Source organism: Protopterus annectens, chromosome 14.part0 (genome assembly GCF_019279795.1).
Source record: "Protopterus annectens isolate FY-2018-M chromosome 14.part0, PAN1.0, whole genome shotgun sequence".
Taxonomy (NCBI): Eukaryota; Metazoa; Chordata; order Ceratodontiformes; family Protopteridae; genus Protopterus; species Protopterus annectens.
In genome coordinates this window covers 347,020,713-347,039,343 of record NC_056748.1, presented here as the reverse complement: position 1 = coordinate 347,039,343, position 18,631 = coordinate 347,020,713, and the positions used below count along the sequence as shown (strand labels likewise).

Here is an 18,631-nt window from a genome sequence, read left to right as displayed (position 1 = left end):
CTCTGTTTTTACTCTAAGAGTTCAATTGGCTGCCATTTCAATTTCCATGTGGAAGAGTGTGGAGCTCCTATCATGGCTCACAGACTTTGTAAAGCCTTCTTAAAGGAGTTTTTCATATTAGACCTCGGTCAGATCTCCCACGTCACCTTGGAGTCTAAACTTGTTACTATCTAAATTAATGTTGCCCCTTTGAACCTGCCTCTTCTTGCCCTTTAAAATTTTTGTCCTGGAAAACTCTCTTTCTGGTAGCCATTACTTCTGCTAGGCAGTGTGTCTGAACTTCAGGCTCTCTCCATCAAGCACCCTTATCTAATCTTTCACTCTGACAGAGTTTCTCTTGTACCAATTAATCCTTCCTCCCTTTAGTGTGTTCTATTAACAACATTAATCAGTCCATTGAATTGCCCAGTTTCTTCAAAACCACTCCAACAAAATGGAGTATATGTTGCACAAATTGGATGTTCACAGACAGCTAAGGTTTTATTTGGATAGAACAAAGATCACATGATAACAGATCAACTCTCTCTGGCTAATGCAGATATCAGGAAAGGACTTGCAGCTACGAAAAGAAGTCTATCAAAGTGGTTATCTTATTGTATAATCTATGTATACGATTCTGCAAATCAACCCTTCTAAACAAACCCAAGGGACATTCCACAAGATCAATATCTACGTCTTTGGCTCATGCAGCTAGCCTACCTCTGGATGCTATTTCGCGGCTGCTACCTGGTCTAAGCCACATACATTTATTTCTCATTATAAAGTAGATAAGGTTTCTAGGGACAGAGCTACCTTTGGTTCCACTGTGCTCAAGAACGTCCTCCCGTGAGTTCCTCAGGATTTAGGAGCTAGGGGCGCTACCCATGTGTAAGAACAAACGGCGAGATTGAACACTATCACATATAGAAGTTATGTACTTACCATAACGTTCCATGTGGAGTGTTCATCTCCTTTGTTCTTACAGTCCCACCCTCCCACCCTTAGGAGGAGCGTTCTTTGATGCCTGGCCAGAAGCATTTTTACTACTGTCTTTATTCTCTGTACATAGTTGGTATACACATATACTTATATGTGTCTGTTATGTATGTATAGATGTATGGCATGAATGTACTGTTATGTAGATTGGTTTGCTTGCAAACTAGATCTGAGGTAAAGGCAGAGGGGGATTGTGGGTATTAGATTGTCTCGAGCTTCTTCTCGATGCAGAGCTTGCAAGAGGCGACGGAGCCGAGGATCGGCTCCGAACCCATGTGTAAGAACAAAGGCGAGATGAACACTCCACATGGAACGTTATGGTAAGTACATAACTTCTATTTTCTGTTGGTAATCTCCATGATAATTATTTCCATGGCTTTACATATAATACTAATGAGACTTATGGGTCTGTAGTTTCCAGGGTCTGTAGATGGCCCACCCTTGTGCAGAGAGATGACTGTTGCCTTTCTCTTTTCATGAAGCACAAAGCCTGTTTGGAGGCTACAGTTAAATAGTAATTCAGGAGGTCCTGATAGGTCATGTTTCATGCTATTTAGAAGGCATCCTGGGATGTTTTCTGGGCCCACCGATGCAGTGTCCTTGGTCTTGGAGAGAGCATTAAGGACCTGTTCCCTAGTGATAGTAGGGGAGGCATATTTGATATTTCCTGAGGGAAATCCTGCTCCAGCTCCAGCCAAGTGACAAGTGGAGTACCTCAGGGTTCAGTCCTGGGACCACTCTTGTTTGGCATCTACTTCTCTGAAGTACAGGCCACCACTAAGGGACTCTGGCTAACAAAGTTTGCAGATGACTGCAAACTGGGAGCCATTATTTAATCCCCAAATGATGTGGATACTCTACAAATGGGCCTTACAGAAACAGATGCTTGGTGCCAGAGTGATGGGCTCAAGCTCAATGCCAAGAAATGTATAGTTATCCCCTTTGGGAAAAAACATTTACCCATGAATTACCACATAGGTGGCAGTACACTAACCACTGAAAGTGTGATAAAAGACTTAGGGACACAGGTGGTCAGTGATTGCATCTTCGATAACCACATCGCCACAACAGTCAGGAAATTGTTCTATGTGGTACACCTCATCGCTAAGGGTTTTTCATCCAGAAAAAGGGAAGTCATTGTCCCACTGTAGTCATCCCTCATTAGATCCATTATAAAATACAACACCCCATTTGCTATGTACCTCTCAAGACATCTGCAACAACTGGAGAGGCCGCAGAAATACCTTACTAAAAGAATCACAGGCCTAAAGCAGATGCCCTACGCTGACCGCCTTAAAAAACTCCAGCTATACTCTGTCACATATTGTCAACTCACAGGCGATCTCTGCGTAACATACAAGGCCATGTCAAACCCAGAGCTGTTGGACATGCTACACTTAAAGAAATCCCAGTCCCTCAGAGCCACATGCTCCAGGGATCTAAACCTTGTCATCACAATAAACAAAACATGCTTGAGGGATAGGTTCCTGATCCAGAGATTCCCCATAATCTGGAATAGACTGACAATTGGATGGGAGAAAGGAAGTTCACCCCGGGGATCATGTCATTCGCCCTGCTAGACAGGGGTTCAGGGAAGTAAATAGTGTGGGAAGAAATAGCCAGGGAATTGTTATGGTTAGGCTTGTATAGGCCCTAGGGCCAATAGCCTAGTACCAACCTATGAACCTATAAGGTTGAGGGGGAGAGAGGAGAAATGTTGGAGCTGAATTTATCAACCAGGAGATTTGCTATATCTTCTAGCTCAGTATAAGTTGCTCCATTTGCAATGAGCTCTGCACACAATTGTGATTGTTGAGACAGTGTTTGGATCTCTAAAACATTTCTAGTTTTTGGTGAGTTTTTTATGCATTTTTGTATGTGCATGTCAAATGTAAACTTTTAGGTTCATAGCTAAGGTAAGTACTAGCATAGTTGCTCTTGCTGGGCATTTTATCTAGATAATTTCCCTTTTTGTGTTTAAAATAACCTATCCCAATAGGTTATACATTGAGCCTTACCTGTCCCAAGATTGATAATAAGTATTACCCCTAATGAAAATAACTGGGATCATACAGCAGATAATTTGATTAGACATGTGCCTAGGATAAACCATTTAGGAGCTGCATCTGCCCATTTGTAGTACATGAGGAAGTTCTGGGATACATTTTGTGTTTCCCGTCCATATACAGTGGTTGCACTTGAAAATGGACAGGGATGAACTTTGTTTTATGTGGATGGAGAGTCTGTTCACAGCACTGGTATCCTCTGTGAAATATACTTGTTCTTCCAGACTGTTCTATTAATGTTGCAGAAGAAGTATAAATGCCTAGGCAAAGTATTTCTGATGACATTTGACTTACTGATCTGCAGTAAATCCATTAGTAATAAGTCAGAGGATGCCATCTATGCCAGACACAGGTCACATCTTTGGAGTCTGTAGGATACTAACTATAGTGACAGGAGTTTCAGATGGTCCATGTAGGACCTGTTGTTTAGGCCTTGTATCCTTTTAGTAAGGTGTGTTTGTGTGAGCTCCAGTTGTTGCATGTATCTGTACAGATACATGCCAAAGGGGGCATTATGTGCAATGATTGGTCCAATCAAGGCTGAGCAAAGGGGGTCAATGACATCCCTAGATCTAGACACAATCCTTTTGTTTATAATCTGTGCAATATAGAAGGACATTCTTACAACAGACACACGTTGGTCAAAAGTTAAGTCACTGTCCGTATAAGTTCCCAAACCATGAACAACTGGGTCAAGTCTTAGCGGCCTATTGTCAGTGTGTCATTTCCCAGGGTTAGGTGACTTTCCAAAAGATACAGTAATGCATTTTTTGGTATTTAGTTTTAGACCATGATTGTGACACAAGTTATTTATTTGAGACCAGCCTCCCTGCAGGAGGACCAAGTCATTTGAGGATTCACTGGCTGCTCCTAGCTTGCAATCACCTGCAAACTTAGTCGTCATCATCCACTTTTATCATTACTATTAGTATTATTATCACTGTTATTATTAATCAGTATTACTTATAATCATCTGCTATCCTTCCTCATTATTTGCTATTAGAAGTGACTTCAGATGGTGTATTATTGAGGATTTTAAATGCTGTTTTTCATAAGAGAGCTCTGGGGGAAACCTTAGTATTTGAGGCTAGTTGAGCACGAGTTTTGAGTTACAAAGCCATTTTCCATTATCTGTTGCAGCTTCCTAAGTAATTTTTTGGAGGTGTGCCAAGTTATCCAACCTGATACACATATGAGTGTGAAGTCATCAGTGTATTGTATTAGGGAAGCCAGTTGTGTATCACTGGAAGGTGCTGGTGTGTTAGAGAAGGAGAATAAGGATAGAGCCTTGTGGTACACAGGTGGTGACTGGGAGGTATGGATAGAGGGTAGAGTGCAATTTTACAGACTGATACCTATTGGACAAATAGCTCTTGAACCACAGAAGGCTGCTCTGCAATAGACCTAATGTGGACATTTGAAGTATAAGTTAGTTGTGACAAATTGTGTTGAAGGCTTTAGACAAAGAAATAAGGATGATACTAGTTTGTCGTCATCTCTTTCTTTGCTAACAGTATCTATAAGGGTTAGAGGTGCAGTGTTAGTACTATGGTAGGTATGGAAGCCATGTTTTTCCAGTATTTCAGAGATGGTGGGTTTAGCCTGATAGTTACTTTCTTCACCTCATAAACACAGAGTACACAGTCTGATTCTGACTTCAGGGCAATTAGCCTACTATTCTCACATGAACCTAAGATCACTTTAGGTCTAAGGTTAGTGATGTCTGTTGAATTTCCTATTTTGTATAGATAGATAATGTGTGATTGTTTCCAAAGAAAGGGACTATGGGATTCCTGGACTGACCTATTTATAAGGATTGAGACAAGATGGGCAATGCTATTGGCTGCTATTTTAAGGTACTCACTTGGAAGGTCATCAGCTGAAGCTGAGCATGGTTTGAGTTTGAGTTCTTTTATATAGAATGAGTTCACTGGTTTGAAGGTGAAAGGGGACATAGTGATATATGGCTATTGGGCAGGGTTGGGATTAGATGTGTGAATCCTTGGTTAGGAACACTATGCTATCTATGAAATAAGAGATGAATTCTATTGCAGGTTTGAGTGATGAGTTTTTGGAAGAGGGATTAGGGTTGAATTTTGACCATGTTGCAAGAATTATTTAACATATTTCTTTAATCTTTTAAGTATGTGTTAGCTATTGTACAGATTGTTGTTCTAGTATAGTTTTTTGACTTCATTTATTTGCTTTTTATTACAGATGTGGAGGATTTGAAAGTTTGAGATATTGTGATGTTTTGTATTTCTACCTTTCTTTCTACTTTTTTTTATCTTGCATTAGCATCTACTTTTTTGGATAGCCAAATTGCTTGTTTGTTTTTTTACTTTCTTCCAGGAGTTGTAAGGCTATTTAGAAAGTTGTACTGAATTCATTTAAATCATCATGTAAGCATAGCATTTTTGGATATTCCAGGTAAAAGATAATAGGGTAGTAATTCACATGTCTGGGTTAAACTTGTACAGGTTGCATGTTTTATAAACATCCCATTTAAGAGGATGTGTCAGATGTATGGTTTAATTTCTCCAAATCTTTTAGGTTTCTAATACTGTTATGGGAATGGACCCCATTTCTAAGTCAGGGTTTGGTTAAAGTTCATGAAATTAGTATTGCTTCAATCTTTGTTATCCATAAGTGCTCCTCGTAGCACCCACAATTCATACTAGCATATCTAAAAATGACTGTAGGTTTTGTTTTTTTATTCGCCCCATTGCTCCTTCTACTACTATTGGAACTGTCTGGGCATTTTTCCTCCACATTGCTCTCGTTTCTGCCTGCAAATCTTGATATTTTATGACTTTGTGTCTTGCTGTATGTAAGACACTGTAATGGCAATGTGTCAGTGCTACTTTTGTGTTTTTGTAATGAACTTCTATATCTGGTGTTCCTGCACCTACTTTTTTGGACTGTTGGTAATGGGTGATCCAATACAATGTACATTACATCATTCTCTGTAATACTTTGTGGTTAGGGTTACCACCTGTCCCTCTTTGCGAGGGACAGTCCCACTTTGGGTAGTTTTGTCCTGCGAAAAAATCTAAAAACTGGCAAATATCCTGCGATTTTAAGTCAAAAATATTTACTGAGTTTTCTTTAATAGTTGCATAAAACAGTTATTTTGTATCTGAAACATCTAAATATTATATGAAATTCCACAAGCAACTCGTATGCTACAAGAAGAAGCTTTTATTTGGACAAAAAACAGTGAAGTTCTGTTCTCTGCACTCCCCATGGGTATGTCTGTCCTGCAAAGTTGCATGTTTCTACAAAAAATGTCCCACTTTGGGCATTTGAAAACATGGCAACCCTATTAGTGGTTCATGTTCCCAATGGATCTCAGCTATTTCTGTATTACGGTATTTGAACAATCCTCAATGGAACAATCGTGCCACACCATTGTGTCTTTTAGTGTATAGGCCCTCTGTCATAAGTGTATCACACCCAGCAACAAGGTATCAGACTCATTCGAATTCTTTTTTTTTTTTTTACAGAACCTACATTTGTTGCCTCTCTCACATGTTCAATGGACTTTGTAAACTAATGTGTATGTTGTCCACTATTCGGGGCTGCTATTATTGACTTTTCATCCTCTGGTTTCATCTTGCATCCCTTTATCCATTCCTGTGTCAAATCCTTATCAATATGAGGTTGAAACATGAGATCTCTATACTTCTTACTACATTTATGGCTTTTCCACATTTTTCTTCTTATTATCTGATCCTTACAGTCTTGCTTTTGTTTTTTTGCACATTCAGTTGCTGTATTATTTTTGTCGACTTCTGGATTGATTTCCATTCCTGCTTGCCAATTGAATGATTCTGTTAAACTAAGCAGAGTGGTCATCGTAGACTTTGTCTCCTCCTACTTTAAAACTTTCACGACTATTTGGATTTGATGAGGTCAGCGGATATGTATGCAGTCCCACAGCTGCAGCTCTATACATTTAATCAGTTTCAGGAAGGCCTATACCTCATTCAGAGCATGAAGTATATAATCTTGGTATAGTCTGATATTAATATTTCATTTTGTAAGCGTGAAGCATTTTTATTGTTTTTCTGTGCAACACCTTTTGGGAACAGCAATCACATTAAAGGGGCATTACATCCTTTCTAAAATCGCACTTCTGCTTCGGACCAAAGCAGAAAATGCTGCCACCCCCTTAGCTAATCTCCTCCATGTTTGTGACATCATTAATGACATTCTAACAATCTCACCCACCTTGTCAACATCCTCCTATTTTGTGAGATCACAGTGAGTCTCTGTCCATCTATCAATTTATATCCTATTGCCATTGCAGTTTTGTTTTCCCCTGTGTAAAATACAAGACATTACTTTACTTTAGTTCCTACATCATAGTAGAAGACTGGTCCAAGGGCAGTGGTAAAAATACACACTGACAAGGCAAGAGCGGCTACAGCATACCTCATAATCTCTTAGCACAGACTAAGTTCCTTTATTTCAAGGCGGACTAAATTCTCTTACTTCATTGACACAGCACAGCTTAGGGCTTCAGGGCAGAAGTTGTAAGAGGCCAGTTTATTTAAAAGGATTTGATGAGATATGGTGTCAAATGCTTTTGCCATGTTGAGAAAGGTAGCAGAGACAAGTTGGCTGTTGTTTATGAGGTGACTAATGGAATTAGTAAAACTTATGAGGGCTGTACTAGTACTGTGCTTGGGTCAAACACCATGTTGTGTATCAGGTAAAAGGTAATTCTTTATGAAGTAGTCTAATATTTGTTTGTGGATACACTTTTCTAGGATTTTAGCTAGGGAAGAGAGAACGTGTAGTGGTCTATAGTTGGATTTGTTTTTTGAGGGGCCTCCTTTATGAAGTGCAATGACATGGGATATTTTCCAAAGGAGAGGTGCATACTGTTCAGAGATAGAATGGTTGATTAGAATAGATATAGGGTATGCAATAGATGTGACAGCTAGTTTTATCAAGTCTGCAGGTAGTTGGTCAGAGGCAAGAGTACATGGTTTTACCTTAGATAGTAGGTTTTGTATGTGACTTGTTTGAATGGGTTCATATTTGAAAAAGGTAGGCAGTTGAGTAGTAGGAGTGGGTATGGAAAGAGGAGACTTAGTAGGTTTGTTTAGTAGTGAGGTTATTGAGGTAATAAAATGGGAATTGAATTGGGTGGCTATAGAGTCTGTAGTATTAGTAGGACACAACTTAGACACCTCCTCTAGTTAATTAAGACCATATCCCACCTTGCTTTCATTTCCCTTATCACCTCTCCTTACTCCATCACACTTTATTCAACCAATATACACTTACCAACCAATACACACCCATCTCATTCTTACCATACTCATTGCCTTTCTACTACACCATGCTCATCCTTCATTGTGTAGCACTGTTCACTCTTAGCACCTTGTCCTACCTTACACCCTATCACGCAAACTTAAGTTACACCCAGCACATTTACTTCCATCACCCATATAATCCATTCATAGTTAAACCAATTACATTTGCTATTAACTCAGCTATCTACAACTACACAGCTTTAGATCTTGCCCCCGTCAAATAGTTCCCCCAATATACTACCCTATAGACAACCGTACATTACAATAAACCAGTACTCTAATACATAAAGAACAACTACTTAACAGCCATCCTACTCAGTCTTAGTGGAGACATTCACCCCAACCTCAGACCCTCACCCTTTCAGGGCAACACTAACAGTGTTCAAAACCACTCTCTTAATATCCCCAGAAAAAGTAATGATCTACTCATAATAAACTTAAACATAAGAAGCTTTTAAAAAAAAATACAGGAACTTAATGCAAGCCTCTCTATACTCCCCTGACATAGTCCTTCTGACAGAAACCTGGCTCAAACCAGATATTCTTGATAATGAAAATCTTCCCACTGGCTATAGCATTCTCAGGCAAGATAGGGAAAAAAAGGGGTGGTGCTATAGCCCTGCTCTTCAAAAATCATCTTACATTAGAGAAGGTTAACCTTAACCCCCCTAATATCTCCAACTTAGAAATACTCTTGGCTAAAATAAAACTCAACCAAAATAAAAATATCAACATCATAGGTACCTATATCTCTCCTGGCAACAACATAGACAAATGTAAATCATCCTACAATGATCCTCCAGTAACCTCCCACAAGAAACCGTTATACTAGGGGACTTTAATAGTATGCAATGGTAAGGATTATGGACGGATGTACAGCTCAGCAAACTGTCCGGCCTCCGTGTAAATATCATAATTTGGGCTTTAACACAAATTTTACATTTTATACTTTTAGTACCACAATAAATCACAAGTAATGTTAGCATGTTCCAGATGGTGATGTATAAAACAGGTTTCCATTCACATGGAAGAGCACCAGCAAGGTACCAGGTGATCAAACATGCAGGAAGCTGCAGTCAACAAAAGGTAATGTTAGATGGTGTAATGTATGTCTTAGATGTTACACCCCATTTTTTTTTACAACAATGGTTAGGAGTGGTAGAAGAGGTTATTTTTCAGCTATGTTTCATAAGTGTTGTACTTCCATCTTCCAAATTTCTTGATGTTCTCCCATGATGTCCTTGCCCACTGCACATGAGAAGCTGCCAGTATGCTAAATGAACGTGGAATATAATTGAGCATGTGGTATATATTTGAGGTCCAAGGTTCATCACACAACAGTTTTCTGCAATATAGCACTCACTTGAAAGCTGGGTAAGCAGCGTACCCTGCTTATGGCAGAAAACTGCTCCTCCTTAATTACCAGTCTATGATGAAACTGTGTGAGTGGGCTTCTGTGTTTGTAGGCACAGTGTTTGGTAATGTGTTGTAGGCATTGTACTACATTCCATTCTGTGGCCCCTGAGACTGGAGACATCCACTGGTTCTTCACCTCCTGATCAGTCAGAGGATGCTCCTATTTATCCTTATAATATTCTTATTTTCACCAGCTAAATGCTGCACATAGGGGTGATAAACAACAGGCTATGGAAAACAACTTGTATTACTGACGACATACATTTTGGAGCCTGTCCCATAAGGCTCGCACTATCTCCCCGTGCCTTTCTGAAACCAGCTGATAGCTTGCCATGTGTAATGCTGCCTTCAACTTGTTTTAATCAGCCTCTAACAGTAGCAGGGTGTGTGCCCTCCATTGTTTCACTGCTACGAGCCGTAAAACTGGACAACCTCGCATCTTCATATTGTCTCTAAACTGCTGCAGTACCCTTTTGTAAGCCACCAAATTACCTCTGCTGAGGGTGTTTTTTTATCTGTTATTCTCATATGTCCACAGATACTGTGAATGAATTTGCACCCACACTGGTACTGGTGCTGTTTCCAGTGCCACTCTCTTGAATAGAGCCCACTGTGAAAACAACATAGTGTAGAGTGTCCAATTATTCTTCACCTCACCCTTTTTGCTGATTGCTCCCTGCCTGAACTATACATATGTTGTCTGAAAGTTGGGAGTACCTTGTTTGCCTTCTGTTTGTATATCCAGGAAGAATTCCAACTTTGTAATGGCACAATAATGTCTGCATGTAATTACTCTTGGCCACCTGCTGCTGAGCTTGTACCCTCCTATGTACCCCCCCCACTAATTTCTGCATGTAATTACTCTTGGCCACCTGCTGCTGAGCATGCACCCTCCTATGTACCCCCCCACTAATGTCTACATGTAATTACTCTTGGCCACCTGCTGCTGAGTTTGCTTCCTCCTATGTACCCCCCCCACTAATGTCTACATGTAATTACTCTTGAACACCTGCTGCTGAGCTCTTACCCTCCTATGTACCCCCCCCCCCCCCACTAATGTCTACATTTAATTACTCTTGGCCATTTGCTGCAGAGCTTGGCTTCCTCCTTTGTACCCACACACTAATGTCTACATGTAATTACTCTTGGTCACCTGCTGCTGAGCTTGCACCCTGCTATGTACCCCCCATTAATGTCTACATGTAATTACTCTTGGCCACCTGCTGCTGAGCTTGCTTCCTCCTATGTACCCCCCACTAATGTCTACATGTAATTACTCTTGGCCACCTGCTGCTGAGCTTGCATCCTCCTATGTACCCCCCACTAATGTCTACATGTAATTACTCTTGGCCACCTGCTGCTGAGCTTGTACCCTCCTATGTACCCCCCCCCCACTAATGTCTACATGTAGTTACTCTTGGCCACCTGCTGCTGAGCCTGTACCCCCCCCCCCACTAATGTCTACATGTAATTACTCTTGGCCACCTGCTGCTGAGCTTGGCTTCCTCCTATGTACCCCCCCCACTAATGTCTACATATAATTACTCTTGGCCACCTGCTGCTGAGCTTGGCGTCCTCCTGTGTAACCCCCACTAATGTCTACATATAATTACTCTTGGCCACCTGCTGCTGAGCTTGCTTCCTCCTAAGTACCTCTTCCCCACCAAATTCTTAGAGACATGGCAACAGTTATCCTGAAAAGAAATGCAGTGCAGACAGAGTGTGCCAGCACACGAGCATGATTAAGATCTCTAAAAATTTAGGTGACTGAAACCAAGAATACTCATTACTAGATAAGTTCATGGGTGGTTACTAGGCTACTGAACCAAAGGTCTTCATAAGCCTAGCCATGTGTACCCAATATAATTCTAGAGAAATACAGTATAAATGATCTAGCCTAAACTCAAGATCTTAATTAGCAATGACTGCCATATCTAGGAGGGTCATAGGTGAAATCTCCACCAAGGAATTTATGGTTCCCCATCCAGTCATCCAGGCTACACATAAACAGAGTCATAGAGTGGCTGTGTATGATGTGAATTGGCAGTCTATTCCAGAGGAGTGGCAACCTTTGAGAGACATATCTGTCTGTCCAGCAGACCTTTATTATGTTGCAGCTCAGGTTAATGTCCCTGGTGCAAGTGACCGTTATCCCATTTGACTTGTGGATGTGCAGCATTTGCATTATGTTTGGATCTGAGATTGCTCTGTAGGCCAGGCACAAGTCTTCTCTAAGTAGTCCGTATGCTACTGAGTACAGTTATGGTGACTTCAGTCTGTCAAGGTATGACATGTGCTGGAGACCCTGTAATTTTCTTGGTTAGAAACCTCTGAGGTCTCTCAAGTTGCTGCAGGTGCCTGGTAAGGTACATACCAAAGGGACCCTTGTACTCAGTTATTGGCCTGAAAAGGGTCAAGTACAGGGGAGTGATGACTTGTTTTGCTCTTGTGATAATGAGATGAGCAAAGTAGAATGCCTTCCTTATCACAGTAGACACATGGTGGTCAAAGTTTAGGCTACAGTCAACTTGCGTTCCCAAGTCTGTCAGTACTGAGTTGTTACACTAGGGTATTATTATATGATGGTCTGCAGGGATATTATTTTTACCGATGTGGGTGCTAATGCATTTTTAGCACTGAGACTGAGGCCATGGCTTTGGCACCAACCACTGACTTGTGTAAGTCCCTCTTGAAGTATACGGACATTGTTTTGGGGATTCAGTGATTGCACCTAATTTGCAGTCATCAGCAAACTTAGTCAGGCACAGCCCCTCTGTTTTTGCCTTAACTTCTGAGAAGTATATTCCAAATAACAGGGGGGCCCAGCACTAACTCCTGTGGAACCACACTGGTGACAGGTCTGCTGGTTGAATTAAAGTCTTCAGCTTTAACTGAGTGCGATCTGTCGGTGAGCCTGTAAGCAGCCCACATAACATAAGGGTTGATATTCAATTGGGAGAGTTTATCAATGATGCCCGAAAGTGGGTCCGTGTCAAAGGCCTTTGCTAAGTCAAGGTAGGTTGTATGCACAGATTTGCCTTTGTTTATGGCTCTGGTGACATTTTTCAAGAAGTTTACCAGGTTTAACAGGCAAGACCCATTTTTGACAAAGTCAAGCTCTATCGGTTCAAGGGTTTGGGGATCACATATGTCCTTATTTATAGTGTTAATGATGATTCGTTCCATGATCTTACAGACAAGGCTGGTTAAGGTTATGGGTCTGCAATTTCTCTAATTTGAGTCACACTTTTAATACTCTGTGTCAAGTGCCATATGACAAATGGGAAAAAAAACTTACTTGTAAAACTAGCAATAAAGGGTCAGTGACACGAATGCTGTTAGGAGCAGCTATACCATCACCTTAATCAAAATACCTCCTGCATGTCAGTGTATGAGTGTGTGCATGTATATAGGTATATATCCACCAACACACCACACATATAGGTGTGGGTATGTCTGTATACATAAACATAGACACACACAAATTCGCAAACAAATTTATATACGTGTGTGTGTGTGTGTGTGTGTGTGTGTGTGTGTGTGTGTGTGTGTGTGTGTGTGTGTGTGTGTGTGTGTGTATATATATATATATATATATATATATATATATCACAGTGGATAGAAAAAGTGTACACATCCTTGTTAAAATGCCGTTTTTTTGGTGATATAAAAAATGAGACCACAATAAATCATTTCAAAACTTTTCCCACCTTTAATGTGACTTTGAACCTGTACAATTCAATTGAAAAACAAACAAATCTGTTAAGGGAAAAAAATATAAAAAATAAAAAAAACTTACAATAAGCTGGTTGCATAAGTGTGCACACCCTTAAACTAATACTTTGTTGAAGTATCTTTTGATTTAATTACACCATTGTCTTCTTGGGTACACACCTGCCATCAATTGAAGAGACTCTGATTAACCCCAAATAAAGTTCAGCTGTCCTAGTAGGATTTTCCTGACATTTACTTAGTTGCCCGCTACAGCAAAAGCCATGATTCGCAGAGAGCTTACGAAGCATGAAAGGGATCTCATTGTTGAAAGGTATCAGTCAGGAGAAGGGTACAAAAAAATTTCCCCAGTATTGGATATACTATGGAACACAGTGAAGACAGTCATCAAAAAGTGGAGAAAATATGGGACAACAGTGACGTTGCAAAGAACTGGACGTCCCTCCAAAATTGATGAAAAGACAAGACAAAAACTGGTCAGGGAGGCTGCCAAGAGACTTACAGCAACACTGAAGGAGCTGCAGGAATTTCTGGCAAGTACTGGTTGTGTACTACATGTGACAACAATCTCCCGTAGTCTCCATATGTCTGGACTATGGGGTAGGGTTGCAAGACGGAAGCCCATTTTTACATAGAAAAACATCCAGGCCCAGCTAAAATTTGCAAAACAATACATCAAGACTCCCAAAAGCATGTGAGAAAATGTGTTAAGGTCTGATGAGACCAAGGTTGAACTTTTTGGCCACAATTCCAAAAGGTACATTTGGCGCAAAAGCTACAGTTTGCATCACCAAAAGACCACCATCCCCATGATGAAGCATGGTGATGGAGGGTCTACTTCATAACATTGAAAGTTCATAATGTTGAATTTCATAACACTGATACCAGGAGATTGAAAACCTAAAACACTGAAAACTCAGAACATTGAATCTGTGCTTCATAACATTGAAAACTATAATGTATCTACAAATAACACCCTCTCCACCTAGAACACCTAACTAGAAATTAATAACATCCTCTCCACCTAGAACAACACCTAACTAACAAACATACTTTCTACTATGTTTCTACAGGGGGGCAAGCCACCCTGCACCCCCCCCATATGGAGGGTCTCTGCCCCCCACCCCCGTAAATTAAATATACCAATTCCAAGATTGCACTACAGTGGAAGAAAGTTAATTTCCTAACTTCATACACTGAGGTTAGGAAATTAACTTTTTTCCACTGTAGTGAGATCTTGGAGTTGGTATATTTAATTTACAGGGGGTGTGGGGGCAGAGCCCCTCACATGGGGGGTGCAGGGGGCCTTGCCCCCATGCAGAAACGTAGTAGAAAGTGTGTTTGTTAGGTGGTGTTGTAGGTGTCCGGGATCTTATTCATTTGTGAAATGTAGTTTTCAGTGTTATGAAGCACACTTTCAATGTTCTGAGTTTTCAATGTTCTGGGTTTTCAATGTTTTGAATTTTCGCTGTTCTGGTCTCAGTGTTATGAAATTCAATGTTATGAACATGAACTTTCAATGTTATGAAGTAGACCCGTGGTGGTAGTATCATGCTTTGGGGTTGCTTTTCTTCAGCTGGAACTGGGGCTTTAGTCAAGGTGGAGGGAATTATGAACAGTTCCAAATACCAGTCACCTTTGGCCCAAATCCTTCAGGCATCTGCTAGAAAGCTGAAGGTGAAGAAGAATTTCACCTTTCAGCATTACAATGACCCCAAGCGTACATCAACAACAAAATAGCTTCACCAGAAGGAAATTAAAGTATTTGAATGGCTCAGCCAGAGTCCAGACCTAAATCTAATAGAAAATCTGTGAGGTGACTTGAAGAGGGCTGTGCACATGCGATTCCCTTGCAATCTGATAGATTTGCACTGCTTTTGCAAGGAAGAATGGGCAAATATTGCCAAGTCCAGATGTGCCATGATGATAGACTCCTGCTCAAGAAGACTTAATGCTGTAATTAAATTGAAAGGTGCTTCAAAAAAGTATTAGTTTAAGGGTCTGCACACATGGTGGTGCAGCAGTTAGTGTTGTTGCCTCACAGCAAGAGGCTCTATGGTTCAATTCTCGGCTGTAGTGCCGCCTTTGTGGAGTCTGCATGTCTTCCCCGTGGATGCGAGAATTTAAAGACATGCAGGTAGGTGTGTGCATGAATGGGTGTGCCTTCCATGAAGGTTGGGCATTGGGCTGGCACCTTGGCACCTAAAAAAATCCACTGCCAATCATTAGCGGACCAGAGTTCCGCTGTGGCAACCCCTAACCGGGAAAAGCCGAAAGACAACACACACACACTTATGCAACCAGCTTATTATATTTTTTATTTTTTATATTTTTTCCCCAACAGATTTATTTGTCTTTCAGTTGAATTGTACAGGTTATATAGAGGTCACATTAAAGGTGGGAAAAGTTTTGAAATGATATATTGTGGTCTCATTTTTTTATATCACAACAAAAAGGAATTTTCACATGCTCCCACAAAGTCAGCACCTATTTCCCCTGTCCAGTAGGGACACAGGTGGGATCCCCGGGATGTATTTTCTGTTTCCCATCCAGGTACTCAGCTTGACATGAGGAGGGAGTCTATCCACAAATGGGGGAGTCTTTGGGACACAAATCTATCCCACCAACAAGTTCTATTAATGTCAGGGACCAGGTTGAGGCCTTGCTTGTGGGTTGCGCAAGTGGAGTTTGACTTACGAATATGCAGCAACTCCATTAAGGCTGTGTCTGAGATGGCCTTGTATGCCAGACACAGGCCAACTCTGAGCAGTCTGTATGAGACTGAGTTGAGGGACAGGGCTTTTAGTCTATCAGTATAGGATAGGTGTTTGGGACCCAGGGTTTTCCTGGTCAGAAGCCTCTGAGGTCTCTCCAGCTGCTGCATGTGCTTGGCAAGGTACATGCCGAAGAGGGCATTGTACTTGATAATGGGTCTGATAAGGGAGAAGTACAGGGATGTTATGACCTCCTTGTTCTGGATGAAATGCCCTTATTTATGAGGTGGGCCATGTACAAAGCCTTGCATACAATGGAGGCAACGTGTAAAGTTTGTTTATGGCAGGGACCACCAGACTGGCTTCCTTTTTTTGGAGGAGAGTGTCTTGGTTCTATTGGGTATGGAGAGATCCATGGATTTGTGTACATGTTCATACAGTGCATTGGTGTATGATTCAGTGATCAAGCAACTGTTCTTCATTTGCATGGGTGCTGCGAAGTTAGCCACCTCTGTTTTTAGGAGCTCAAAGTTAGCTTTGGAGAAGTTTTACATGGTGGTTACCTTTGCAGGGGGTGGGCAGTGGAGGGGATGTGGATATCCAAGGTGATTAGTTTGTGGTCGGATCTAACCAGGGAGCAGTTAACTATTGGTGTAGAGCAGTGGTCGTCCATGTTGGTAATGACCAGGTCAAGGATGTTGCTACCTCTAATGGGGGTAAGAACAAGCTGGTCCAGGACATTGGAATTAATGAATTCCAGGAAACGTTGGGAAAGTGTATTGGTACATGAGTAGTTTTCCCAGTTAATGGAGGGGTAGTTGAAGTTGCCCAGTATGAGAGTGTTAGGTTGGACCCTAATATTTTCCATGGTGCTTAGGAACGTGGAGTGTGAGTCTTGGGACAAGGTTGGGGACCTGTAGCAGGCTACAACCAGAATCGCTGTCTTACCCAATGTTAGCTGCACCTGAAGTATCTCTGATGTGTTATGTAGGGCTACCAGTCTGGAGGTGAGCAACTTTTATGAATATGGAAACGCCACTGTCTTTGGAGCTTTGGTCCAAGTTCTGAGGCCAAAAGATGTGGAATGAGTTATTGCCTGGTAATGCAGGGCTGCTTTCTGCTGCCTTGAACCAGGTCTCTGTTACAGCCCAAATGTCGATGTTCTCCATTTTAAGGAGTGATTCGAGCGAGTGCATTTTGAGATTTAGACTTCTAGTGTTGAGCAGCATGACCCTCAGATTGCATTTGTTTGTAGCTGTTACAGTGGTGATTTGGTCTTTGGAACACCACCTAAAAAAGGCACTATAGGGGTGGCAAGAGCCTTGGCCAGTATCCGGAAGCCCAGGGGTGACAGATGCAGGCCATCTCTGGAAGAGCTTTGAGGTGTGTCAGTCATGTTATACCAGGTAGACAGATACTGAATCCCCTTAGAATGACACCAGCAACTTAGCCATTTGTTGAAATCCAGTCAATTTCTGCTTGTACTGAGGCATCATTCTGAGTGATGGTATGAGGCTGCTCAGGGCTAGGGTCATACCAGCGTGGGCTACATAATCTGAGAGCTCCTCTACGTCTCTTTTCATGTAGTCCAGGGAGGTACATCTCAGGTCATTCATAACCACATGTACAATGACAGAGTCACATTTGTACCTGTTGTTGAGGGACCTGAGTGCATGCATTATGTGGTGGATCCTGGCACCTGACGAGCAGCTGTTACTTTCTCCTTATTCACCCTAGTGAGTGGGACATCAGTATGCCTCACTATCGAGTCACCTATGACTAGTGTGTTGGGCATGCTGTTTTGCTGTAGGGGCTTTGGTTGACTGGCACACTGTTTAGGAGAGTTATGTATCCATGATTAGTGTTGTGTTGTGGTGGTCAAGTGTGTTTCTGCCTTGGAGGTCTCTGCTATTTGGATAGATTTTTATTGAGAGCCTCCGCGAAGATGGATGTGTGGTTTGTGTTTTTATGTGAAGGCAGTGCTGGTGTGTGTTCTGGACTGCTATATGTTCCATGTGGTGTGGTGTGGTGCAAGTGCTGACCTTCTCCTTGTGACCAGCAATTCCGGTCTTGGCTGGAGAGTGCGTGGCTTCCAGTTTGGATATATAAGTGATTCACTTGCAAGTCTGAGTGTTGGGAGGTAAGAGGAGAGGGTTGCCAATATACTTAACGTCTCTTTTGACCACCACATTGCCACTGTGGTCAAAAAAGTCCTTCTATGTGGCACATCTCATTACTAAGGGTTTTGCATCCAGGACGAAGGAGGTGATTGTTTCCCTCTACTCTTCTCTCATTAGGCCAGTCATTGAGTACAATGCCTCATTTAGCATGTACCACACTAGACTCCTGCAATAACTGGAGAGGCTGCAAAAGTACCTCACAAAGAGGATCCTAGACCTTA

General features: G+C 41.5%; 1 protein-coding gene across 1 annotated transcript in view; it reads left to right on the top strand.

Annotated features, from left to right (window-relative positions):
* The window catches only part of LOC122788980 (SEC23 interacting protein), a 1,679,302-nt gene that overhangs the window by 618,606 nt on the left and 1,042,065 nt on the right, over window positions 1–18,631 (top strand). The gene's annotated exons all lie outside the window — the stretch shown is intronic.